The following is a 27,482-nucleotide window of genomic DNA, read 5'->3' on the forward strand; positions in this document are numbered from 1 at the left end:
GCATCTTGGATCCAAGAGCCTGCTTGTTAAGAAGGAAGAGGATGAAGGGCCCCCCGACAGTCCACACAAAGGAAGGGTGGCCAAGGGCTCCCACCTCTGTACAGCAGCACCTGACTAAATGAACACATTACTACTAATTAACACTGCAAAGTCTGGATTTTGCCAAATTAGGCAGTGTCCAAACAAGTAAAATGGCAAGTAAAATGGCATTCCACAAAACTGATTGTTCATTTGCTTTTACAGCTACATTTTAGTATTATATTTACACTGAAAAGCCCTAACAGTCTTCTAGAGGGGGATCTTACAACAGCCACAGACTCCAAGGCAGTCAGTATGCTTGCAGAAAAGCAGATTACTAAATAATCAGATGCACAACAAGTTAGAAATAGCCTGTGAGGATTTCGATGTGTTCTTTGTTGCAAAATTAAGGAATGAGAGTTTGGTTGTAAATTACATTTTTGCTGTAAAGAAAAGTCAAAAGAAGACAAGACAAACATGACACCGAAAGGAATGAAAAACAAGAGCATCTTGGATAAGAGACATTTCAAGATGGTAGACTGTGAAATCCCTAACCACAAGCTGCTCTCACCTTCAGGAAACACAGCTGTACATTCTTATTCTATAAACAACAGCACTTCCAGACCAAAGAGTTCACCCAACACTTCTCAATGACTTTATCTGAAGGCATCAATATTTCTGCAGGATCCTGTACCTTCACTGACTGGCTATTCCCAAAAGGGTAACATTGTTTTACATCCAAAGGTGCATTATAAACCAGATACAAAGATATATGTTCTGCATCAACTTTCAGGTAAATTTTTAAACCTGCCAGATAGCTACGACTAACTGCAAACACAGTTATGCCTAGTAATTAATGGAAATCAGAGGCTCAGCCCTTGATACCAAAAAGACTTTCAAAGAACTATTACAGTTTAATCAGTGAGTCCACAGAAAGCTCCTTGCAGGATCAAATTTTATCTCAGTCAAAATACAACAATATGGGATAGCCAGAGGAACAGTCACGATGATTTGCTTGGAAAAACATCAGCATGATTACTTAAAGGTAAGACTAGAGAAAAAAAGAGATAATTCCTTAAAAATGGCACTTCCCAGTCACCTCTCCATGTTTTATCCCCCACAAGACTGGTTCATCTCTAATATGGCAGAAGAGGATCTTGACGATGATCAAGCATCATCATCAAGCATTTGTACTTCTGTGAATTCTAAGCCTTGTTCTAGACTACGCCAATCTGATTATCGAGAGAAAACTCACTGTACAAACAGATTACAGCTGAAAAAAAAAATCTGTATTCCAAACATATGCAGCCAGACTCACCAGTGGGACACTTCTGTCAATAAGGGATGACTATAGCTCAATGTATTCACCAGCAGGCTTTACCATGATGAGAATTACTAAAATGGCAAATCTGATTAAATCCTCTTCAATTTGCAAGCAAGGACACTATTTTACTCTTTTGTAGAATTTTATGGACAATAAGATTTAAATTGTCTAGAAAATTAAAATGGATTTCCATTTCATTTCCCAGCACTAATGAACAGATCACCATTTAAATGACGACGGAGCCATTCAAGGGCATAATTTTTCTTCTACAATTTATACATGGTAATGCATAGCCATTTTCAATTACTTGGTTAAAATTAAATCTCTGGATACTACCTCTATGTTTTTACCGACTTGCACCAACATGGAGGCTCTTGCTTTGCAAGGTGGTTTTTATCTACCTTCAACTTATCTGAAATGTTTAATCATTTTATAAAATCTATTACTGAAATAGAACTACACATAAAAGGCAGAAAAATATTAGACAAAGGAGTGAATTAAAAGGAATAGCTGTTTTCATGTGAAACTCCTTACACACATAGTTTTTATGGTTCCTCTGTCTACCCTATTTGCTCTGTGATTTGCAGGAGGGAAATCTAGAGAGGTTCAAGGAGTCCTCAAGACATTTATCTAAACTTTCTGGCCCTTTCCCTATAATCCTGGTGCATGTTCTGCTAGGTTTTGTACTGCTGGCTCAGGCCCATTCCTCTTGATAGTTCCTAAGCTTGGTATCCTACCTGTGGCCTTTGAGAGTTCAGAACTAGATCTGAATTTTGTACACTAAAGCCATCATTCAGCACTGAACTATACTGATTTGTGAACTGCATTTTTCCTCCATCATTGATATAACAAAAGAGTTTGATGGCTAAAGTCACTTGCTGATGACTGCTCCAGCGTGATTTCTTTTGGTCATTGCTCCAGATGTCATTTAATTAATGTATCTTACATGCAAGTGAGATGTTTAGAGTAATCCTTTGTTGTCAATGAGAAATGGATTCAGTCAGACTCCCCCTATTCCCACCAGAGTGCCCCTGTGGGAAGTTAGTAACTGGATGCATTTCTTGCTGAGTGTGTTCAGATCTGAATCCATCAGTAGCACTATGAGGAGGAAGGACCCCAGGCCTCCCCTAAGGCTTCAGTGATCTCACTTTTCATTAAGCCCAGCTGGGCACTTATAAACACAGACTTTAGACACTACTCCACAGGTTGGAGTATCTATGCCTGTGATTAAAATTAAGGATTCAGTTAGGAGAAATACTGAGTCAAAGCAGCTCTTTGACCACTAACTCTCATACACTGATTTACAATGGATGGCTTTTGTTATCTATGTAGGAAGAACATCACAGTCTTTACTTTGGCTTTGTCTTCTCTGAGAACAAAAGAAAAGTAAAACTGTAATGCCTTTAAATTATCCCAATATAAAATCAGAGTGGGATGAAGGTACCATGGTATCCTTGTGAAGTGAATCTGAGGTGGGTGGAGAGTGTTGGCCTTACCCCGCCAGCTGATGTAAAAATTGCATTCCTTGTCCCACAGATTCCAGGGAGAAGTAACTCTCTGGTTTAATTGCATTGTCTGCAAACTACTTGAACAATGCCCTTAGAACAACAGAAAGTGTGTAATTGAGATGAAGCCTGGGTCTCCTGCAGCTTACCTGGCTTACACTCACTAGTACCCTGCAAGCTGACTTTGTTCAAAGCAGTCACACTGCAAACCAGGAGCTGCACAGAGAGCTGTGTCCATCACCCAGGAGCTGTCAAACCTGTCCAGCTGACAGGCCAGGCAAGGAGAGTTCAGAGCACGGCTACGCCTGACAGGATGCATGGATACCAGAGTTAAGGACAACAATTAATTCTCAGTTCAGATCAGCTTCACTGTGAAATTAAGCTCCTGAAGCTATTGCACTTAGGCAGCCTGTGCTGTAGCTGGCTATTTTGCTTCCCTGCAGCTCTGTCTGAAGCTTCTGATGCAATAACCTTGGCAAGCCACATTCTGGGGTACTGTTACTTCAATAACCACAGAAAGATTGCAAGATGCTCATCAGCCAACACTGCTGATTCCATCTTGCACATGCACATCTTTCCATCCATTCCAATCCCATCTTGCACATGCACATCTTTTACTTCTGGGAGTAACAAGTACAAACAAGTTTTGTGACAATATTCCATGCAGGGTTTTCAAACACTTCCTAAACAAACGAGTCCAAAAGCTTCCCTCTTCTGGTGTTATTAAACAGTTACAAATATTTAATAGTGCTTATAACACAATAAGAACACTGAAATTTTCAATTGAATAAACCAACGAGGTCTGAGATAAAGACAGCACTCAAGGATGAGGACTAATTTGAGGTGGTTAAAGAATAATTGTCAGTGGAATGACAAGGTCTGAGTCATGCTCCTCCCACACACTAATCACAGATTTGTTTGCAGGCCAAAATCACTAGGTGCATACAGCATATACAGGATGCAAAATGGGAAAAGCTCATAGATAGGGGCTTCTCTGGAGGGCCTCTTTAGTGACAGGTGAAATGACAGATTATTGAAAACACATATGGCTTAAAAAAATAACTGAAACAACTGTTTCCATTTTTAATGAGAAACCACGGATGACTGCATGTGAGAAAAATACTTTTCTCTGGAGTGGTGCAGAGAGTTATAGCCTAACTTTCAGAAATGGGTAATTATTACTATTCCTATGGCCCCTATCTTAAAGATGGTTGTCTTCCAGGCTGTTGCTGCTGTTCAATGAGAACTCATCAGTACTGAAAGAAGCAGTAAAGAAAGGTAACCATGCATACAGCTGGAAGCTCCGTACTAACTTCTAAAAAAGATACATCAGTATATTCAGGGCTAGATGTCATTGCATAAGTGATACTGCCAAATTACATTTTAAAGGAAACACTGCATAGAAATCATCTGACATTTTAAAAATGTGGTTTTGTGCTTTAGTGCATTCTGGCCTACAGAAAGTACAGAGGACTCTCAAAGGTAACGAAATACCTCTGTCAATAATTTGCAGGTACAAACCTCATCCAGTTGTTAGAGACACAAAGTTTTCATTGCTTCCTAGGGAAGAATGATGTAGGTAAGATTGCAGTTATACTTCCCAGCAATCACTGTACATCTGGGATACAACAGGCATGCACTTCAAAACTCAGTGCAGGAGTAGAAACCTGAACTCATTTTCTTGTAGAGCTCCTTCATTTAGAGGTGACTGGGTATTTTGAGAGAAAGGAGAAGAAAAGAGTTTTTACTGTTAGACCTGTTCCAGTCACTATAAACACAGGAGGAATATGAACACAACATTTCTGTATCCTTGGAGCTTTTTAACTATGAAATGACTGATTAGAATGGAGGGGCAGGTATCTCTGGCCATAAACACAAACTGCTCTGCTCTCACCCCTCTACAGAGTGACGCATTTTCCGTCAGGCGTATTCCTGGAAGCTTTACTTAGCCAGCCCCAACAGGTGCAGAAAACTACTATACTAGCACTCCCCAAAAGATCCAAGGAAAAATCTAATTTCTAAGATCACTTTAAGTGATTTCACATGTGTGTATCAACAGTCTTAGGAACCACAGGGTTCCTACAGTGGATGTAGCAACTGGTAAAACCAGCAAAAATCTCAGAACGACTTTGCCCTAGCACATCATCAGGAGTAAAATCTCAGAGTAAATTGTTCTTCACCGTGATAGTTGGCACATAAGATGAGAACAGTGGTTCTTCCTGAATTTAAATTCTGATCCAAACTGAAATGTCCTGACAGTTCAGATCCCTACTCTCTGCTGACACAACACTGGATCTAGCCTAATCTTGAGGCAGTCACAAATCACATTAAGAAAGCAATCCCTGATAAATCTTGCAGATCAGGAATAACTTTTACAACATCAGAAGAATTTCTGCAGTTATCACAAGCCTTTCCCTTGTTTAAGCACTGAAGAACTTGCTGTCTGTAATTCTCTGCCACACACAGTATCACTTAGGTAGCATCTACCAGGTCATCTTAAAATTCTTCCCACTAATGAAGGCAACAAGAAGACCTTACAGCTCATACAGTAATTGGAGACTAACAGTAGGAGCTGGGCAAATATGGTAAATATATTCCATGTCATTTATAGTTATCAAATTATAAAGAAGTAAAAATGAAGAAACTCATTTTAGCAAATTGTGGTAATGACCTGTATACTCATCTTTTAAAAACAATGTGAGGTGATGAACTGTTGTAAGCTGTGTGTGCCACCACGAATATCCATTTACCGGTCTTAGGAACAAGGCAAGGATAGGATGCTTTTCAACAACTCACATTTTTTATATTATATAGCTTCTACTGGTGACAGATATTAATGATTCTTGACAGAATACTTATCTTTGTTCTGCTGGTGTAATCAATCAGCACATGAGCACCAGGCTATTAAAATATTTTCCTGTCAAGCTCACTTGACATCCTTTGAATAGTACACAGCCTCTGTGCTGGCTTTTGGCTTTTTAAGGGTTTTTGGCTTGTTTTGTTGCTTGCTTGTTTGTTTGTTTTTAAATAAGAGACTATACCTGCAAATCACACAGCTAGATTTTCTGGATGAGCATCTCTTGAAGCTGTCCCTGAATACCACTCCTGATGTGGAGTTTTCATAATCTGATCACCATGGTTTCTGCTCCCTCTGACAAATGTCCCTCTGACTGTTAACGACCTAACCTGCCTTACTCCATCTACACATACACACACTTCTCTTTATTTTCCCTGTCAAATTCCTGTCATCTACCAATACTCTTCATGCTTCCTTCCAGAAGTTCTGCCTTCCTGTTTTCTCTCACCTCTTCCAATTTTCTATTCAATGCCCTGTCTTCTTCCAGCCTTTCAGAAACCTGCCATGGAAGCAGTGATTTCACAGGCTCTCTGTATCACAGGGCCTGCAAAATTTAAATCAACAGCTTAGCAGACCCATCAAAGAGGCTACCAGATCTTCTTGACCTCAATAGAGAAGCCTAATGACCAGGAGGGAGTCAGAGTGACATTATACAGTCAAGAGAACAGGAGTCTTCACAGACCGGAGGAGGGGAACAAGGGGAGGAACTGGGTTGCAAGCCTAAGTAGGTAAGAGTGGGGATAGAGGAGAAGAAAAGGAATTTAGGTGAGGTTAGGAAGGTGGAACACAAAGCACCAGACAAGATCTTCATTGGTGAAAAATAGAGTTTAAATGTCCAGTTTTCATACAGATTTGCCTTTACTCACACCATACCCTCGAAGTCAAAGAGACACATAGCAGCAGCACTGCAGAGAGAGGGAAAAGCTACACAGTGGTATAATACATACTGAGCACAGAAAAGACATTCTGTACTAGCAAGAAATGAAGAGTTAGAGAGGCAAGGCAAGGAAAGCAGTGGTATAGGGCAGTTTGCATAAGGTCACATGGAGAGTGTGTGACAGAGCTGGGAACTCAGCCCAAACCTGCCAGTTCAGGTACTCTCCCCATCCACCAGCCCCCACCAGATCCTGCCTTATACTTGCAGTATTTTTCAGCACTGATTAGATAAGCAGCAGGGTTTTTTCACCTTCTGCTTTGTCCTTTGTCTATCAGCTGCCTATCAGGCCATAATACCCATTCTCTGTGTCTAGAACCTTCTGCAGCTTCCAGAGGCTAACAAGCACCAATTCTCTCTGAACATTTGGTAACCAGCTCCCAAGAGAAAACAAAAAACCACTGTCTGTGGGTGAATCTCCATTTCTGCAGGAAAAAGAAATAGTACCAAAAGCCTGCACAGTGAAGAAACTGTCTGAGTTAGAATGACATTCACAAAGATCAATAAGTGAAATGCAGCAGTAGTAGACTGAGCTGTGGCTAACAAGCATCCCTAAAAGCTTTGTTTGAAGAGTGTGTCAGCATTGTGACTGCAATGCAAGACACTTTAGACTGTGAGAGCCAGACCAGAGAAACACAGTGCCTGTAATAGCAGATAGTATGGTGAGAATGTTGTCTTTGCTAGACAGTAATGAAATTGCTCATTTTTTTTTTTTGTTAGACCAAACACTGTATGATTTTTATTTACCTTTCTCCATTTTTAAATGCTGAAACCTTAGGCAATAAGCCAGAAAGATGGAATGATAAACACTATAGAACAAGGCAAGTGGAACAGATAATGACTTCAGAGAGGTTATCACAGAGAGTATAAAAAGAACAAAAATATTGGGTCTTAGCAGTATGCTTCATACAAAGCCTAAGTAAACAAGTTGTCAGAAGTGGGGTGTGAAAGGCAGGAATAAAGTCTTTTCTGCTACTCTTCAGATTGGCAGGAAAGAGCTTCAAGAGCTTCTGTACAATCAGCCACAAATATCTTCAGTATTTTTATTAGCCCAGGTTCTCCTCACTGCTGTGCCATCAGGGACAGCATCCATCCATCTCAAGATCACTGCTCCACAGCTGGAAGGAGAGAAGATCCTGGTTCTTTTGAGCATGCTGTACACATCCTGAATCATTTTACCTCACCAGCTGTGTGGCTCTATTTTGCTAGAAGCCTTTCCTACTACACTTTATTATTCTACCACTGACAAGGTAGAGATGTGAAATCCTGAACAGTTCTAAACACTATCTCATGCCATGCTTCATATTAGTGTGGTCTGAGAAGGGCACAGGAAAGAGGAAAAATGCTCTATTTTTAACTGGACTATTTTTAACTGGAATTACCATCAAGATTCCTAAACTATAATACTAATCACTGCGTTTTCATGTTCCTAATCCAAATGCAGGAGGGAGAAAACATGTCTCTTTAAACTTCACCCTACACCCCTTCCAGACCATGATGCCTCTGATCTGAAAAACTCCCACAGTTTATGCCCAATCCTGACTCCCTCTGCTGGTACCTGCCTAAGATCCCCTCTTCCTCAGTGTTAGAAAAGGAGCAATGCCCCTTAGCACAACAGTGTGATAGTGGGGATGTGTTATTGCAGCAATTTCATGAACATTTATGAATATTTTGTTAAGTGTTTTTAAAAAAATACTTTGGAATCTATGAGTGTTCATTATCAGGGTGTTTTTTCCTTCCTGTGTTATATTACCCTTGTAGGGTCTGATAGAGCTGGACTAAAGTTAGAGTTAAGTAGTACTGAATACAAAACCTTTACTTGTGTTAATTGATGGTTTCATACTCCACATAAAAAGGACAAATGCTAATAAAAATCTTTTTTAAAGCCACTACAGTAAGGGTGAGAGCACAGAGAAAGCTTTAAATACTAGGAGTTGCAAGCTGGAAGTGTGGGAGCTCATTAAAAGAGCACTGCACAAGAATGCTCAAGGCAAATGCCACTCGAACTTTTTCTACTCTGAAGTTATTTAATCGTCACAGCAATCACAAGGGATAAGGCAATGTATAAAGGAATTGGCTTCTGTAGGATTGCTGCTGTTCAGTCTTCTGGAAAGGTATTCACTGTAAAAGTGCCATCAATTTAAACTGCTGCTTAGTTCTGAAAAGCAGTTTTTCTAACCTGAGGCTTCAAGCTGCAGAGAACCCTCAGCTGAAATGAACCAAATGAGATGGGGCTTCTGAGTGCCCCAATGACCAGAACCCCGAGACAGAGTCAAACTGAAGTATTCAGCAAGTAGAAATACTTGTTTTACACACACACAGAGAACGAAATTTCCTTCATTTTTGTGTGTGCATCACCAACACAATAACCCACCATTAAGGCAACATGGTTCCTGCATTACTTCTTTCTGCTCATTCACTAAGCATTAAGAGCTAAGCCAGGGGGGCAGCACCAGGAAAGCCTATGTTTCCATATAGTGTACATTTGCATGGAACTGATCATTTTCCCTTTTCACTGCATTTACAGTCACTTAGATTGTTCTTCACAGACGGGGTGAAAACATGCTACAAAATCAGCATGGAAATTTTTATGGGCATATAAATTCTTACAAGGCTGTGGAAAAACCGGTTTTAGAGATGTGGTTAAGTACACAGGTTTAGAAGATGTGAGTTATTCTCAAAAAGGTGTAGCAGCATTAATGTTGGCTTGGGACTCACTCCACCAGAGTTCTGTTTTTTTCTTGCTGGAGTATGCAATCCTCCATTGCTTTCTGTCAGCTAACAATCCATACAGAAGACAAACATTTCCCCTTGCTTTCAGGAAATCTGGCCCAGCCTTCCCAGCTCTGTGTTCAAGGACTTGCTGTGAGGGGACACAAATGTGGTTTGATTACAGGTGTTCGGCTGAGATGAACTTCTTTACCATCTCTGATGTTCATCTTCTAGGCACAAACCCTATGCATTAGCTTTATCTGCAAGACATCTAATTTCTAAAACTAGTACCATCTCTCCATGTCCATACTTCTTTACCTCTCTAAGTTACTGCCTAAGTACCCCTGATGAAGGCAACCCATATAGCCCAATAGTCACAGTGTGTTTGAATTGCTGTTGCATGATCTATAAAGTCAGTCCAACAGATACAGCTTTCACACAGAGAGACAACTAGACAACATGGTGGGTGGGGAAAGGAAGAAGTTTCTTCACTAACCAAGTCCTTCTCTCCCTCATAGGTACTTCAAGAAGACCATCAGCCAAGCACTCCTCAGCTGAAAAATGCTGAATCACTGACTCTTCTGCAATGAGAATTGATAGCCATTGCAGTATCTCTGTGCAGAAGATAAAGGAGAAGCAACCAGAACTGAAGAGCACAAGATTTAATGAGTCTGCCACTATCTGCTTCCAAGAAGTAAAAGATGCTACGTTTCTTTCCTACCTTGAAGAATTTTTTAGAAGTGCTTACCACAGAAAATCCACATCCTTAACTGATTTGCACAGGACCTCTACAGACTTTCTAAACAGTAAAAACCACCAAATTCACCTAGCCTTTCAGTGCAGCTACCAAAGATGGGAATATCTAATAAAGTTCAGAAACAGTACTTTCACTGTCCCATCAGGCTCATCCTGACAAAGCCGATTCTGGAGTTTGTTACAGCTCAGTTCCCTAACCCTGCCCCTTTCCAAGACAACAGCTCTCCAAAAGGAGCTGTGAAGCAAAACCAATAACTGTACTGGGGAAAAAAAAACACAAAGAAACAACTAAACAAATACATATATATACTAATGCTGTATATGCGTGCAGCAAAGCAAGACCTAGTTTTTCTCTAAGTGCCTGTGCATCCAGCATAGCATCTACAAATATAATACTAATTGCATATATGCTCTAAAAGTCAAATTGGTGTAAAGTGGTGCAAAAGGCTCTCTCCCACCACCATGGAGAAGAACCACACTTTCAAAAGCTTCCCAAGAACAGCATTAAAGAAGTTGATCAGTGACATTTGAAGATTCACAATAGGGTTTTAGTAGGAGAAAGTTTACGATCAAGGGGAAAATGTTGGCACAGTGTTGGTGCCAAGACACTTGGGTTGGTATCACACACTCACTGCTCAAGTCTGCCAACCCAAACCAGCAGGTTTCAGAATGACCCCACCTGAGGGGGAGCCTGAAGGCAAATGATTAAACAGCTGCTGTCCATGACAAGAGATTACATTAATGTAAGCAAACCCATAATTAGGTTAATTGCAGCATGCAGACATGACCTATTAACTCACAAATTGCCAGTCCCACATACCTAAAAAGCAGTGCCTGAAATGAAGCACACACACACAGCACTCTCTGGTATCACAGTGGGCTGAGAGGAACACAGCAGAATGGAATTTATCCCCCAAGAGAAGACACAGCAGGAGAATCTCAAAAAACAAAATAATGCCAAAAACTCCAACTTTAAACAATGCAAAACACACCAACAAGTCATATTTGACTGACAAACACCTGTGTGTAGCAAGAGCTTGGGTGAGGTCTAGCACTGAATTGACTGCAGAAAGAGGCAAGCTTACAAAGGCAAGACACAGGTACCAGAGATAGGGACATACTGCCCAGTATCTAAAAGTTCAGTCTGTCCCTCACTTGCTGCTTTTTCCCATATGCATGAGTTTGGCACATGCCCTTGGCTCTGGCAGCACCCCCTCTCCAGCAGATGCAGTGCCCAGCCCATGCTCCTGCTTCCAGGGGATGCTTCCCCACAGCACACAGAGGTGCTCAGCCCTCCAGGCTGGGCTGCAGGCACTGGCATCTAAAAGGTGCCTGTACATCTTGGTTTGCTCTCAGAGCAGTGGCTTTCAGGAGCTAAACGTGCCCATCTTTTCCTGAGTCACACTTAAGTGAGGTATCTCCCTGCGACTTCCATGATTCATTCTCTTGTGATTCATCCAGAGAAGGCAATACGTATAACTTTTGTGTAAATCCAGCACTTCCACTGACATTAATCTATTTAAATGGATAGCTCAGTAACTGCATAATCTTGTGTGTCCAAGGCCATTTTTTCCAGTGGGTCACTGTTAATGGTCCCTGCATTGCTGGTATCCTTGGTTTTTTTTTTAAATGTTGTTGTTTGCTTTTTTAAATTTTATTTTCCTGAAGAATTCTCTACAAGGATCTCTTGTTGATGGATTTCAAACTCCATCCCTGCTTTCTTGTATACCTGCTCTGAAGACTAAAATCTTACTTTGTTAAATGGATGAACAACACTCTTGCTCTCAGAAATGGCTGACCTTGATTGTCTCCATTTGGAAATTGAAAGATTCGGAAAGTTAAGAACGTGAGTCAAATGGAAAATTGAAAGAAAATGTGTAGACAACCCTAATTATAGATGTTGCTACATTTTGTTTCTAATACTATCATGATAGCAGCAGACAGATAATAGCACTAAAATCAGAAATGGTAGGAAGGGCTCAGAACAAAAGCAATAACATAAAACACATCATCAGCCTGTGGAAGGCACAAAGACATCAGTAAAAAAGCTCTTTGTTTTGGGGTTGAGGTTTTTTTTTCCTTTCTAATGGGAAGACACTGGTCCAATCAAGCTGTTTTGAATTGAAGATCATAGTTTTTATGCACTGTTTTCTTGTCTGATTGTTATTTTTAAAGTCCATGGACTGAATTACAGCATACCCAGTCTATGCACTACACAAGGATACAACACAGAAACAGCACAGGGATGGCAGGAGGAATACAGAAGCACAGTTCAGTTTTGGTGTTGCACAGGTATCAGCTCTAAGCTTACCAGGTGGTACTGGAAAGGTGCAGTCATCTCCCTCACTAGAAAAACTGCATATCTGTAAGCTGCTGCAGCTCCTTTCTGACAGGACTAGAAAAATTAATATCAGAACTGAAAGTGCAATTTTTTTTGCCACAAATAATTAGGGGGGGATATGCTGGCAGAATTAGCCTGTGCTACCAGGCTTCTATATTAATGTTTTTTATTCACATTTTAAGTATCACAGTCCCACCTAGATTTTCTCCATTAAATATCCTGCTTAGGTGCCATTGACATTCATGTATATACATTATTAACTTGAAAAATTGTATACTCTTAGGCCTGGCTCATCTCCTGTTGTCTAAAGTCAGTTTTCTATGGGGTCACCAGCATAAATACAGATAGTTATAATTCTTAAGGCCAGGTTTGCTTTTAGAGGTGCCAGGTACTCAAAGCTCAATTATGCGTCAGAGGCTTGGCACCATGAAGTCATGTTTGCCATGCACCAAGCAGGGAAAATCAGAAATTAAAACACAAATTATCAAGCACCTATTGAAATAGTGGTCAAAAGAACTTGCCTAGAAGCATGATGTGGCATCAGAAAAAATAGTATGCAATTCTCTCAACCAGCAATTTTGTCTTTGAATATTCAAAACTCACAATTTTTAATTCTGCCCCAACAATGTTATATGATAAAAAGTAAGTGCTTTTCCAAGTAGACATTCTGAGTCAACCTCAGAAGAAATCCAGCCTCTCAATGAAAGGTGTTTTGTCTCCCTTTACTACAAAAGCTCTTGAAACAATGGCAGCTCCCGTGGAGCCAGAATCTTTGAAACTCCTCTCAGAACACTTGAGGATCACCTCTGGAGTCACTGAAGGAGAAATCCATGCAAAAGGAAAATCTGATCCTTAGAGTAAACAGGTTTTGTGGGCTGTGTGTTGATTAGTTCCTTCAGCTGGCACATTTTTAAGCTGCCCTTTCTCTCCTAGAGAACCTGATCAAACAGAAGAAATGGGGCACAGCAGAGCAGCTTGCTTTACCCACCCACCCTGGACATGGGCTCAGCAGAGACTCTGGAGGAAACCTACTGTTTTTCAGCTATAATTATAGCAAATGCTCTTTTTTCACTTTAGATGACTCTACAACCTGATGAACTGTGAGAAGCAAGCAATCCTGTAGCATTTAAAATTATCTGCAATTAATGGGCATTTCAAACAGCAGGTCATTTGGAAAAGTAGCCTTGCTTTACAGGAATGCATCTGGTCCACCAGGCAACCAGCCACTAATGGCAAGGTCCTTCAAAGCTGTTAAAACATAAGTACTACTGTGTAGGGATTGAAGGACAAAACTTTCCTGTTAGCAACCAGTGGGGAATTTGGTTACTCAGCCTCCAGCAAACATTACTGCGTGTCAACCATTTTATGCATCACTGTGTAGAAAATGGTACAAAAGGAGATATTTTCCTCTTAGGATAAAGCAGTACTCCCTGGCAGTATAAGGTTGGAGACGGTAATTACAGGAGGAAAGCAATGCTAGTAGCACACATACATGCACAAACCTACAAGTCTCAAATAAGTTTCTTTTTTCTCCACCCATACTGACTTCTCCTGGGAATTCTGTCTTTTTCATTGCCCATTACCCAAAATTAATCAAACTCTTCAGCTACCCCCGATGTTCACTTAAAGCCTATAGACCCTGGCCCCAACCCTTCCCAAGGCCTACCAGGTTAGCACACTATGTTTGCATATTGTGTGGGATATCTGGCAATAACCAACACAAAAAGCTTACAGGAAACAGCATTTCTCATTCATCTGCAATCCCCAAATGCTTTCCCAGACTCCTTCCCCACTGCTCTGTTTCTGATACTATCTCATATTAAATCTCAGCTGAAGAGAGAGCACAGCCATCATGTGGCTTACAGAACTGCTGTAGGAAGGAAAACACATTACTACTACAAGGACAGTATTTATGTCATCTACACTGATTTACACATGTCTGTGCAGAGTGTGCACGGCTAGACAGTTTTTTCTGTTCCTGAACCAGTTCTACCACAGCTATTCCCCCAAGTTTCACAGCAGGCTGTGGTCCTTCCCAACTGAAGGCAAGCAGCATGAGAAGTGTGGTTGCCTTCAGGTTCTCTTGCCTTCCCTGCTTCTCTGAATGTCTTACCTAAACCAGTATTTCATTGGCCACTGGACCACTGAACAGCCCATTTCACTGTCCTGTGGACCCTTGCAATCAAACCAGTATCCCACATACTGAACCATTCATACCTTTCTGTTATAGTTGCTTGCTGCATTGTATTTTCCATTTCAACCCAAACTGATGATGCCTCAATGCGTTTTCTTCTGTCTGCCTGCCCAATGATACAATCCAGTGGGCCCATAAAACAGTGGTCTGCTGCATTACTGAAGTCTGCATCTGAGTAAAAGAGAACTCCATTCTGGATCTGAAACACACCTTCATGAAGGGAGTTATCTTTTATATTGGCATAATCATTATCACATATACTTTGTATAATAATCAAGCCTGATAAAAATCAGCAGTTGGCGGGCCATAAATACCTCATGCCCCAGCATGCACTCTTCCTCACATAAATAAGTATCTTAACTCTCTTTTGCACCCTTCATCTGCTTCAAAACATCACACTTCGAATAATTCTCTTTCAGTTGCAAAAACTGAAGAAGAGAAATATTGCTCATCTGCTGGACCAATATGGAGAAACAACCATCTTAAGAGTTCACTGTGTAATATTCTATTTATTTTGGGAAGCAATAAAAAAAAAGGAAGTTTAAGAGTTTGAAAAGGGAAAAGAAACCTTAGTTTCAACTTCAGGTTCTACTTCTGTTGCTCACAGCCTGCTCTCCCTTTTGTCTACCCACACACCCTCAGCATGAAACCAAAAGCAGCAAGGGAGACTCGGTAGCTTCCTCCTTCCATCTCACACCTGTCAGTGCACTTACTAACAGACCAGCAGGAGCCCAAAAAGCAGATGGTCAGCTGCACTGCCCTGGAAGGACAGCCTTCTGATGCCATCACTATAAGACAGGAGCATCCATCCACTTGGCAGCTTCAAGTCATATTCAAGAAGATGCCTGGCAGTGTCACACAGATCTCTGTCTCCCAAGTACTGCTGTTCCTGTACTTCTAAACACAAGTGGAGAAGCTTTAACAGATACATCCATTGTAGTTTTCACAAGGAGTGTGTTGCCTTCTCTTATACTAGTAAGGAAAAAAAAATTCATACTCACCTGCTTCCTCCTTTTCCCTGTTTTTTCCAAAAAGCTCCCCAGTCAGACAGCATATTTCAGTGCCATTTCCAGCCTGGGGACTCAATACTGGGGACTCAGCTTGCTCAGGTTCCTCTTGAAAACACCTGTACCAATGCAGGAAGCATGGGGAACTAACAGGAAGAGCTTGAGAGACTCTATCCAGTTACAGGGAGGTGACCTCACTGGGATGGATCATGGAGACATTGTGGGATGGCTCACATAACCAAAGCCCTGCGATGGATGCACACAGGCTTTTCAGGAAGGGCATGCTCAGAGAGTGAGGGAGGGGACTTGCCCTTTATTTGAGACAGGTGAAGGATAACAGGGAGCTCTGCCTGGAGCTGGGTGATTGAGGAGCCAGCCAAGAACTTAGGGGTACTGCTCAGTGGATAGACCACTGTAGTGGATATCTCTAATAACATCCATTGGCATTTTAGCAGAACTTCAAGCTGAAGTTAAGACTGATGCTCTTTTAAGAGGCAGGTCCCTCCTCACCTCCCTGCCCAAAGTCTAAATAGATAAGAAGGAGAAAGAAGGGAAAACAGGTAGTGGAAGGTAACACCACAGGTTAGCACTTTAGCTGGGTACAGGACTCAGCTCCCCTCTGTCACTCTGCAGGGAACAAGCAACTGGATCCCAACGCCCCTTCCAGACAGATTCTTGCACAGCTTCCTGTCACTTACTGTATGCACAAAGGATTCAAACCAGTATTAGACATTATTTCCTCTGCAGGAGCAGATCAAGACAGCATAATAGGCCAAAGGTGGCACATAGCTAGGTCTTCTTTAAGCTGCTCACAGTCAGTGTGACACCTACGTGACACAATGGTTTGCTCAAAGTAATTTGCCTGTTGGGTAATTCCTCTATGATTTTCACAGGAGGTTGTTCACTTTATGTGAAATAAGACTCCTTTCCAGAAAAATGCTCGTTGTCCCCTCCCACACTCTGTAGCAACATAGCACCTCATTATTAACCTGCAGCCAACTTATTTGCAAGGAGCATGACAAAGCTACTTCTGGAAATTTTAGTTTTGGCACACTAAGTTCCTGATCAAATTGATTTTATAATTTTCCCAGCCCTGTGAAAAGAGGCTTTTATGAAAAAAAGAATAAGTAGAACAAAAAAATATTCAAAACAAAATCAAGAAATCAAAGCCTATCTGCATTTTTGCAATACAGGAAATCACCTTCCTTTCACTTTCCTCTGCATTTAAATGTACTACACTAGATGAGAAGCTTAAAGTCCTAGAAATGTTTAAGGAATAAAAAGTTCAAGGAATTACAACTTATAATAACATCCCTCTCTAAAAGCAAAGGAGCCAAACAATGCAAGTTGAGTATCTTTTCCAGCTCCTTGTTTATTATGAAATTCTCTCATTGAACAAAAAAAAAATAACCAAAACCCAGGATGAAGCCACTAGTGGGGATGGCAAAACTCAGAGCAGTCACAAGCCCAGAAAAAAGGTTTATATAATGAAGTGAGAGAAAAGTCGGAAGACGGAACTGGTGGTCCATTACAGGAAAGAGAACTGGAAATAAGAGAATGGCCACATTAGATTTAAGGTGAACTTCTATGAACTCAGTGGATACTGGGTTATTTCTAACAACACAAAATCATTGCCAAACCTCTGCTTGACGCAAAAGGATGAACTCTGTCCAGGACCACACACACAAAGTGCCACAGTAGATTTGACCATTAGGAGGTAAAATTCCACTCATTTGTCCTCTGAGTGTGAAAGCGGTGGAAGATTTTGAAAAAAGAAAATCAAGATAGGGTTGGTACAAAACTGGAGCAACCATGCTGCTTCATCTTTTACCTATTACATATTTAAAAGCACAAACTGTCAATAAGTTACACAATTGTAATAAGGTTATGTTTTTTGAAATTCACTTAATGAAATGCCTAGAAACTCTGAGACTATTTGAAGTCTTCATAGACCAGGATGATAAAAACAATTGACATTGTTTTCCTTGCTTTTGTTGTAAATCTTAATTTTACCAGAAAATAACTCACAAAAAAACCAACCTCATTCAAGTTCAATTTCAAAGACAGAAATTAATTCTCTATCTTAAGTCTGATTTTCTGCCTTCATTTTACCTTTGACCACTTGGAAGATGTTACCAATCTCCGGCTCTCTCTAATTTTATAGTGAAAATCCTTCAGATCGCTCCATTGACATTCAAGAACTACTGAACCATGACCCTGAATTACCCCACTCACCTGCACTTATCAAACACCCCATTTTGCTTTTGAGAGGGTGACAGTGGAGAGCAAGGTTTGCCTGTTATCTGACCAGAAGAATTTGCTTCCACACCACCTGGTACAGCCACAGCTGAAAAAATGTGTTCCCAAGCCATGTTGAAGTAAGAAAGAATGGTCAGGCCTTAACACCTCAGCTACTTCACCCTTTACCACAGGCACTTCAGACAGCAACTCAAGTTCAGATCTAGACTGTTTCAGAGTGCTCATCTCCAAGGAATAAACTTCCTATGGCCTACAGCAGCATCTACATCCTCTAGAACATTACTTAACATTTTTATAAACTGAAAAGCTTTAAAACTCACTGATATTACAAGTACAGCTAGTTCTTATGCATCCTCAAAATGTCATGAGATAGTTCATCTGAGTGGTTAGAGACATATCATACTCCATAAACCACTCATTCATTACAGCCTTGCGTAACCTACAACAAACCTGTTAGAGTCCAGTAGCAAATAGATACTATTAGATACTAAAATAACTATATAATTTTTTAAGCTGATACAGAAATGAAAGGTGCTTAGAAGATGCTTCAGATCTTCTGTCATATTCCAGATATTAGATGACAAGTGGGACAATGTGTCATATGAGTGAATGAGCTATTTTGGTTGGTTTTCCCCACGTGTACCTATTTCAATTTTTCTTAGACAAAAATGGACTTTGAAATACAGTTTATTCTCATGTAAAATAAAATTCTCAGGATTTCTACCAAACCAGAGTTGCTGCTTAAGGAAAGGCCTCCCGAGACTGCAAAGAAGGGAAAAATCTGCCACACTTTTTCTGGGCTATACGTATTCAGCTGATTTCACAGGTGGGAATTCAAAATAAAATTTGGACAAGACGAGCCATGCTCGTCTAGATTACACTTGTGTGCCTTAGTAATTTAAGAATAAAATGATAACCTGAAACCCCAGGTTTGCTGTCCTGCATATCACAACACTATGCCTCTTGCAGGTTCTTGAAGTTTTTTCATAGGGAACAACTCATCTCGTATATTATCACCTGGTTCATCTGCCTGAAATATTCTTTCTGCCTTTTACACTCCTCTGCCCTCTCAGTCATGTTCTGGATGCATCAGGTACTTCCCTCTCACACACTAGCTTGAATCAATGATATTGCTTCACAAGTCAAAACAAGTTGGTTGCACACGTTGATGAAAGTTTGAAAGAGCCAGAATATTTCAGTGTTTTAAATCTACTTGTAGGAAGACATGTTTAAAATGGCCTAAAAAAAGCACAGTTCTGCACTAATAAGCAGGTAATATGAAAGGCATCAGGTGAAAAAGAGAGACACCCGGAGCCAGGATACCCATTTATTGCCCTTATCCTCCTCGTTACTGTTAAATAATTCAAGGCAAAAATTTAGAAAAACACTGCAAAGAGAAAAAGGCAATTATCTAAAACATTACTGTAGTGTGAGTTCTTCCTCACATGCTGAAAAAACCCATACCACTAACACTTTACAGCTTTCATCTTCCCTCCCGTCAAACAGAACTATTTTTTCTATTTTTTGCATTTACAATCCTTTCAAAAGTTATCCAGTGTCTTGGAGAATAGGACTAAGCTCTGCAGGAAACAACAGACTGTAAGAACCTTGAGAATTTAAAAAAAAAAAAAATCACAAAAAATCTCACTTCAAAAATTATCCTGATTGAATTTGTGTGATACTGACAGTGATTTGGATTAATATTTACTGGGACTACTCTAGCAATTAAGTTCTAGTATATTCTGAGCTAGGGCTATTCCCTAGATCCATTGGACTGAAGTACAGCCTGAAATTCTAGAGGTCATTAAGGCAAGATGACACATCATGAGACAATTGTGATATTTGAACATATGTGATATAGCTCTGTAAATTTTATCTTCTTTTTTCGTCACAATCAAACATACATGGACCATTTGCCCTTGTCATTTGCAAATTGCATTTTACAGGAAACTTAGTAGAAATAATTTAATCCAGTTTTTATCTGGTCATATAAACCTTTAATAACAAGAATATTTCTTACTTGCTTTTGCATAATAAAAAAAATACACTCTCACATAGTTAAGCTTTTCCCAAACCATGCCAGGACACAAAGTAGTACCATAATAATAATATACTGACAAACACCATTTTCTTATATAAATATTGCTTTGATCTATGTCCTGGTAAATGACTAACCCCATATGAATGGGCCACTCCTCATTTAGCTGTGGTCATTAACACAAACAGATTTATTACAGCATTATTAGCATGGGTGGTGAGAACCTGAAAAAACCTTCCAGTCCATTTTAGCCTGGAGATGATAATTATTTGGTAGAAGTTCACCATTTACATATATGTCACCTGAAGTCTGTCTTCTTATGCTGGCTTTGACACCAGTGTTTTGTGTTTTAGTAGAAGCGACCCTTAATAAATCTGCAGGCCCTTGATGTCCTTACCCAAGGAGGAGGCAACGTTTAAGAGCTACACTTCAGGGTTTGAAGCTTGCTGTGCTGTGAAGTCTGTCAGCACTGACAGCATCTCTCCAGCACACCCTGTCTGTACTGAATATCAATGATGTAACTCTGCAGGACAGACACTCAGGCTCATTGGTGGGTCTGAAAATGCCACCATGATCAGAAGCAGTCCCATGCTTACTGATGAGAGACACCGGTGTGCTTCACTGAAACTGCATTCCTCAGCTGTCTATGGGACTATTCATGTAGTCAAAATGCCTAAAACAATGTTATGTATGCTTTTTTTTTCTTTTTAATCACAATGACCTTGTGGTTTTGGCAGGTGGTTTTTGTTGCTGGTTTTTTGAGGTTTGGTTTTCACTCCTTTTTTTTTTTTTTTTTTTTTTCACTTATTCTTTACTCTTTACTTTTCATATTTAGAGATAACCAGACCAAATCTTGCCCTAGTTGCCAAACCCTTCTGACCTTCACAGAAACTCTCTCTGGATTTTCTTTGCTGAAACTTGGTGTAGCTGAGAAACACATCTCTGACACTCCTGGTGGTTTATTCTAATGAAGAAAGCAAAATAACATTTAGAAATCCCAAACTGTTGCTTAACAATTATAGCAATAACACACCAGCTCTTCAAATACAATGACTAGCTTCAAATAAGAAATAATAAAGCACAGAAGAGAGGTGGGAAGAATAGGTCTGTAAGAACTGTTCCTACTTATTAAAAAGAAAAAAAAAAACATAATAATTCAGTCCTTCTGATTATGAGTTACTAGCCTGAGTAGCATTGCTGGTGGCTTAGACAAATGAGAATGAAAAGCAATGGAAAATTATCAGTCATTTGGATAGCATGCCAACCACAACCTCAGTGGTTAGTGAGAAGTCTGTGGCATCTAGGAGATTTTTGTCACCTTGCCAGGGTTAGTGACAAAAAGAAGGTATCCAACAAACCACTTCTGCAAAGCAAGGCTTCTTTTTTCTTTCCCAGCATATCCCCAGATAAACACAACACATCATGCAATAACCATGGACACAGAAGAAGTTGCTTTAGGTGTGAAGTCTCATAGGCCTTTGTGCCCTGAATGATACTCTCAGCAATCCCAGCCAGTGCATGGCACATTGCTGGTCCTTGATTTCAGGCCACCAACCTCCAGCAAAACCAACTTCAACATGCCCCTGCCCCTCATCCCCTAAAAGAGTACTAAGGATGCACATGCTCCTCTTATAATCCTACAAGATAGATGTTTGGCAAGTACTTAACACAGCATGGCCCACTTCCATTTGCTCTAAAAGCTGGTGAACTGCATTACGAGGGGAAAATCATGCCTCTGGAACATCATCAAACATGATGCTGCAATGAATCTGTATTTTGTTCACGTATTTTGATAATAACTGTCTAGTTTTCATCAGTTCTTGGCTATTGTTGTATACAAAAGCCCCTGAGCACATCCAGCCCTGATGGGGGGCGATTGGAGCACGCTGGGAGGTTGCGAAGGAGCAACACCGACCTACGTGGTATGATACCAGCCAACAAGATTTTCTTTTAGTTCAGAGACAGGCACATTATTAGGACAGCTTTCTGTTCTTTTCAGCAAAAGTGCTGTAAATAAAACTACCTAATTATGTTTTCAAATTTACTTAATGTTATCCTCATTCCTGTTTTTATGCCTAATAAGAAAGAAGCTATTCACAGACAAAGCAGAACAAAGCTGAGACAGCTACTCCATGCTCTTGGGATCTCTGTCTACCTTAATCAAAGCTACAGCTGAAGTGCTGCAGGACTGCCTTATGCTTGGTTTGCACAAGATCAGTGAAGATGGGTGGCTTTGGTCTCTGGTCTGTTTTGAATAATGAACTCAGTGGTTGAAAATTTATTACAGTAGGTGAGCATGTATGTCCTTGAGCCTGACCTTTTAACTCCTACTTCTGTTTGTGTTCCATGATCTCTCTATTTGGCCTAATTATAGCGTTCACAGGGGACCTTTTGATTTAGTTTAGCATTCAAGCATGTGCCTTTTTTTTCAGTGAACTTCATATTTTGGATAAGTCAAGCTCTACAGTTCCAGGAAGTTTCTACCTAACAAGAATTGAGAGTGAACAGACACCAAAAGCTTGGGATCTTTCAGTGCAGCTGAGAACAATAACAAAAGGCTCCCAAAATTATAGATTTTGGTCAGTTGCTCAAAATCCAGATAGACAAGCACCCATCAGTATGATCACATGTTAAAAGTGGAAAATGCAAAGCATTTTTAGACCTGCTCACCCCTACTCCACCTGCACAGGAAGGAAATTGCTGACACAACGCCCAGATACAACAACTGTGAAGTCCTCAGGTCTCTGCTATTCCTTAGGAAAAATAAACAATATGCAACCCAATCTGACAGAGTCACTGAACAAAATACAAAAAACTATTACTTGGAGGCATGTGTCTCCACAGGGAAGAAACTAAAAATTGAAGTAGCTTTTTTTCTCTTTAACCCAGGTATTAAAAATGGAAAATATGTCTTTCTACAGACCCAGACAGTGGTTTTAAACCTGGTTTTATGTAACATCAGCCTCTCTGAAGGATCTGTCTGTAGACATACTCCCTATTAATTAGTAATTGAGTGGCCATCTGTGAAAAGGGATAAGCAAATATGTTTTGATGCATTTAAAAAGAAGGCTGAGGAGCTAATTGCTTTTACTTCCAGTAGTAACACTCATATTTCTCTCTATATATACACATACACTTAATATCAAGTAAAGTGAGGCAAAACCATGCAGGTCAGTTCATTGACAGATGTGAAGACAGCTTGCTTTACAAAATTATAATTTACCATATGTTCAGGAAAAAACAGCCACACAGTAATATGAATTGCATATCTTACCAGAAGCATCAAGTCACCACAGAACAGAAATCCTTAAGAACAGCCACTGGATATTTCATCTCCAGTTGAAAATAATTTTTTCTTCCCAAACAGATGTGCACTATTTGGGGTCAGGAATCAAGATCATTTTTCACTTACCCAAGTGCCCCCTCAGTAGAAGTGACCGAAGGACCACACATCGCCAGGGCTACACAATGAGTATGCCACAATCTCTCACAAATCTAATTGGGGGTTGCACCTTTCAATGTCAAAATAACAAACAGTAAAACATTTTTTTCCCTCTAGACTGCAGCCACAATAAGGTCAGTAGGACAGTACCTGCAGTCATTGCATTTGAGAGCACAAAAACACCTCCCTGCAGAAACTGGCCCCAAAGCAGAGACCAGGGCAGCTGAGACCAAGCCAAGCTTTCTTATGCTTTGCCCAAAGGCTAAAACCAACCATTTCAGCAGCCTCACAGGATCAATACCCAAACACAGCTGATTCACCTCAATCATCATTTCCCAGTGTCTATGAACATGCCTTACCCGACCTTCTTCCTGCAAGTTCATACACCTTAATTTTTTCACTAAGCCAATATTTGCACTCAGCTCACCCAAATTTCCCACTGGCCCAGGATACCTTCACTAACATATACCTAAATTTTAAATTAAAAGTTATCTGGATTAATTATTTACCCTAATAGAAGACTCAATAAAAAGGAAAACGGAAGTTGTCTTGCCTACCTCTTTAAACAGATGTCTGTCACTATAGAAAAAACCTATTTCTAGTAGTCAATAGGTCTACAAAGAATTAATGTAACAAATGTACTTCTGCCACAGAATCAGCCTTACAGAGGGAGTAAGCAGAATGGGATATATCAGTGGCTGAGTAGCAGAGAAACCCAAATTTTGTCTTACAGAAGATGGAACATAATTACAAAGTTGTCAGGGTTCAACGCTGGGCTGGCAATTAACCGAATGACAGATGCTCTCTACCAATCCTCCTCCTCTCCCCGATAAAGAAAAATAAAGAATAAAGCAGAGGTTTATGGGTTGGGAACTAAACTGCACAGCTTTAATGGAATAGTAATGATAAAAAGGAAAAATTATTAAATATATACAAATATACAGAAAAAACGATACCTCATTCTTTCCCTCTTTCCCCCAGTAATGCTCACGTCAGCACTGAGGCTGCAGGGCAGCCCTGGGAAATCCAGGCTGGACTCCTGGAGTCAGCAGCAGTTGGGAACTGGAGGCAGGAACACACAGAGCAGGCTGGCATGGATCAGGACCACAGGCAGAGGAATGGATGGAATCCTCCCAGGATGCCAAAGCAAAGAGAGGGTGAAGAAGGACGAAGGTGAGAGGCTGAAGGAAGGAAGAAGGGATTTGACCCTCATGATCCCTCAAATTTATACTGAGTACAATGTGTACGGGATAGAACACTCTGGTCAATTTTGGTCATTTGTCTTGTCTGTTCCTCCCTAAAGGAGGGTTACAGGTGTGACCTCTTTACTCCCTTTCTCTTTCTGAAGCATAAGATGTTCCTCAGAACTGAGCAGTGGCCTTGGTTCTGCACACCAGTCTCTAGCAATAACTATAAACATCGAGTGTTATCAGTCCTAGAAGCAGCCACTGACTGAGAAACTTGCTCTTAATTTCAGCAAGTGCAGCTACTTACAAGAGACTTCGCTGAAAGCAAAATGACAAGAGAGAAAATTAGCAGTATCCTGACCCAAACCAGGACAAAAGCATTAATTCCATCACTGTGCATAAGCATACTGAACTCATGCTGAAGGACACAAGTTATAAACTGCTTACACTTGCAAATGTGTGCAATATTCGGAGCACTTCTGAGACCAACAGTGTCTTTGGGTCTCACCATAGTCTTGTGCTGACTGTACTACAAGCCTTTACATCAGTTTGCCAGTGGAGAAGACAGAAATACACATCCTAAAAGCACCTGTTTACACAGTGACCCCTCTCTTGAAACAGAGCAGCTAAACAGACAACACTCCAAGACCAAGGAAAAAAAGTATTGTTGCTCTTCACAAATTTCCTCCCCAGAAACTATAGATGACACTCAACCAGTAAATCAAGTAAATTACAACAAAACCAAAAACTGAGTTTTCAAGAAACAAGGACCAGAAAGCCTACAAAACTGTGCCACCTGGCAGTGCTCCTCAGGGCAGCACATACCATGACCAGCTTTCCCCAGAGATAAAAGAATTTTGAAAAATCAAATCAATTCCATTAAAAATAACTCTGGACTATCAAACATGAAGAAAAAAACACACCCTCCTTTTCTTCTTTTAAACATTGTAATATTTGTGTGCTCTCTCTCTCTGTATCTACAGACATATCTTATGCATGTATCAAAAGAAGAGGGGTCAGCAGGTTGAGGGAGGTGAATCTCCCACTCTACTGCACTGTTATGAGACCCCACCTGGAGTGCTGTGTCCAGTTTGGCAGTTCCCAGCACAGGAAGGACATGGAGCTGTTGGAATGAGTCCAGAGGAGGGCCAGGAAGGTGATCAGAGGGCTGGAGCACCTCTACTATGAAGACAAACTGAGAGAGATGGGTTTGTCAACCTGGAGAAGAGAAGGACTCTGGGAAGAACTTACGTCAGTCTTTCACAACTTAAAGAGGGCCTATAAGAAAGATGGAGAAAGACTTTTTAGCAGGTTCTGTTGCAACAGGAGAAGGGGTAATGGTTTTAAACCGAAAGAGGGTAGATTTAGGCTAGATATAAGTAAGAACTTTTTTGCAATGAGGGTGGTGAAACACTGGCATAGGTTGTCTAGAGCAGTTGAAGATACTCTGTCCCTGGAAACATTCAAGGTCAGGTTGGATGGAGCTCTGGACAACCTGATCTAGTAGAAGACCTCTCTCCTCACTGCAGGAGGGTTGGAGTAAGTGACTTTTAAAGGTTCCTTCCCACCCAAACCATTCTGTAGTTTTATGTACATATATATGCAAATACGTAATTTTAAGTTCACTGAGTGAGAACAGTTCTCACTTCTAAAACTAATTTTTTCCTTTCCCTCCACTTAATGTCAACATTTGCACTCTAAAGAAGCAGCTCTTGAGTGCCCCTACCAAACCGTGGATGCAAAACTCATGGAGCAAACTGAAGTCAAGACCACTGAAACCAAAAATCAGAGGCAAGGGGCAAAGGCAGTGAGTGCTATGACTCTGTACTGGACCCAGGACAGAGCAAGGAAGCCACTGTTGTAGTTTCTCAGTCAGCCACCAGTGGGAGACAAGAGCTCACCCTGCACTGAAAAGGGACCCGCACCCTGACTTCCTGCAGGGGAGCTACACATCCAGCCCATGTTCATCTGTGCTGAACATCTCCCTTTCAAGAAAATCCAGTTTCTTTTACAAATAAAGAGAAGATCAGCATTTCAGAGGTGATCTTGCTAATAAAATTGTGACTGTGGGCTCCACGGCCAGAGCACTGTTGAACAAACCACTGATCTTCTGACACAGCATTTATTGCTATTCTAAAGAGCAGAGGACAAAATGCACACACAAGAAATGTTACCATCTTCTTTCCACTAATTTAAATCTGTCCCCATCAGGCTAATGGAAGTTTTACTATTTATTCACAGGAGGTTCATTGGCTCAAGGGAAAAAATATTCTTCTATTAAAAATTTCAAGCCTATTCAAAGTAATTTTTTTCTGTAATTACTTTGAAATATTAATGCTGGTTGTTATACCCTTGACCCCCAAATAGACAAATGCTGGGTTTTTTTGATGATTATATAATGGCAGATTTGGAATCTCCAAACCATTCTTGTTAATATACTGTTTTGCTCAACCAAAAAAAAATGGTAACATCCTCAAAGAAAAAAATCACAGTGATTCCATTTTATACAGAAAAGGTTGTAAAATGACTACTTATATCACTGGTCTATTTAAATATGCAGGTATGTATTTTTGCTAAGAATACCTAGCCAATTCAAAATCAAAATAAATTCACCTAGTACTTAAAGACTTATTCTCTAGCAGGGAAGAAGTTAACGGAGTGTTAAGTTTGAGGTTGGACTTTGAATATCCCACCTGTCTTCAGTTGGAGTTTCAGACAGTCAAACAATTTGTCTCTCTCTGCATCCATCATGGAAAGAAAATGGCATTCCCTGTGCTGCTGTGCTACAGCAGTAGCTTTTGAGAATCCATAACTAGATAGGTGCTAAAATAAATGCAGCATTGATTGTAAAGTATAAATGAGAAAACATATACCCTTTGCTTTTATTAGTGGGCAGTAATACAATAGC

General features: G+C 40.4%; 1 protein-coding gene across 2 annotated transcripts in view; it reads right to left on the bottom strand.

Moving 5' to 3' along the window:
• The window catches only part of KCNH1 (potassium voltage-gated channel subfamily H member 1), a 185,413-nt gene that overhangs the window by 100,842 nt on the left and 57,089 nt on the right, over positions 1–27,482 (bottom strand). The gene's annotated exons all lie outside the window — the stretch shown is intronic.

Source organism: Heliangelus exortis, chromosome 3 (genome assembly GCF_036169615.1).
Source record: "Heliangelus exortis chromosome 3, bHelExo1.hap1, whole genome shotgun sequence".
Classification (NCBI taxonomy): Eukaryota; Metazoa; Chordata; class Aves; order Apodiformes; family Trochilidae; genus Heliangelus; species Heliangelus exortis.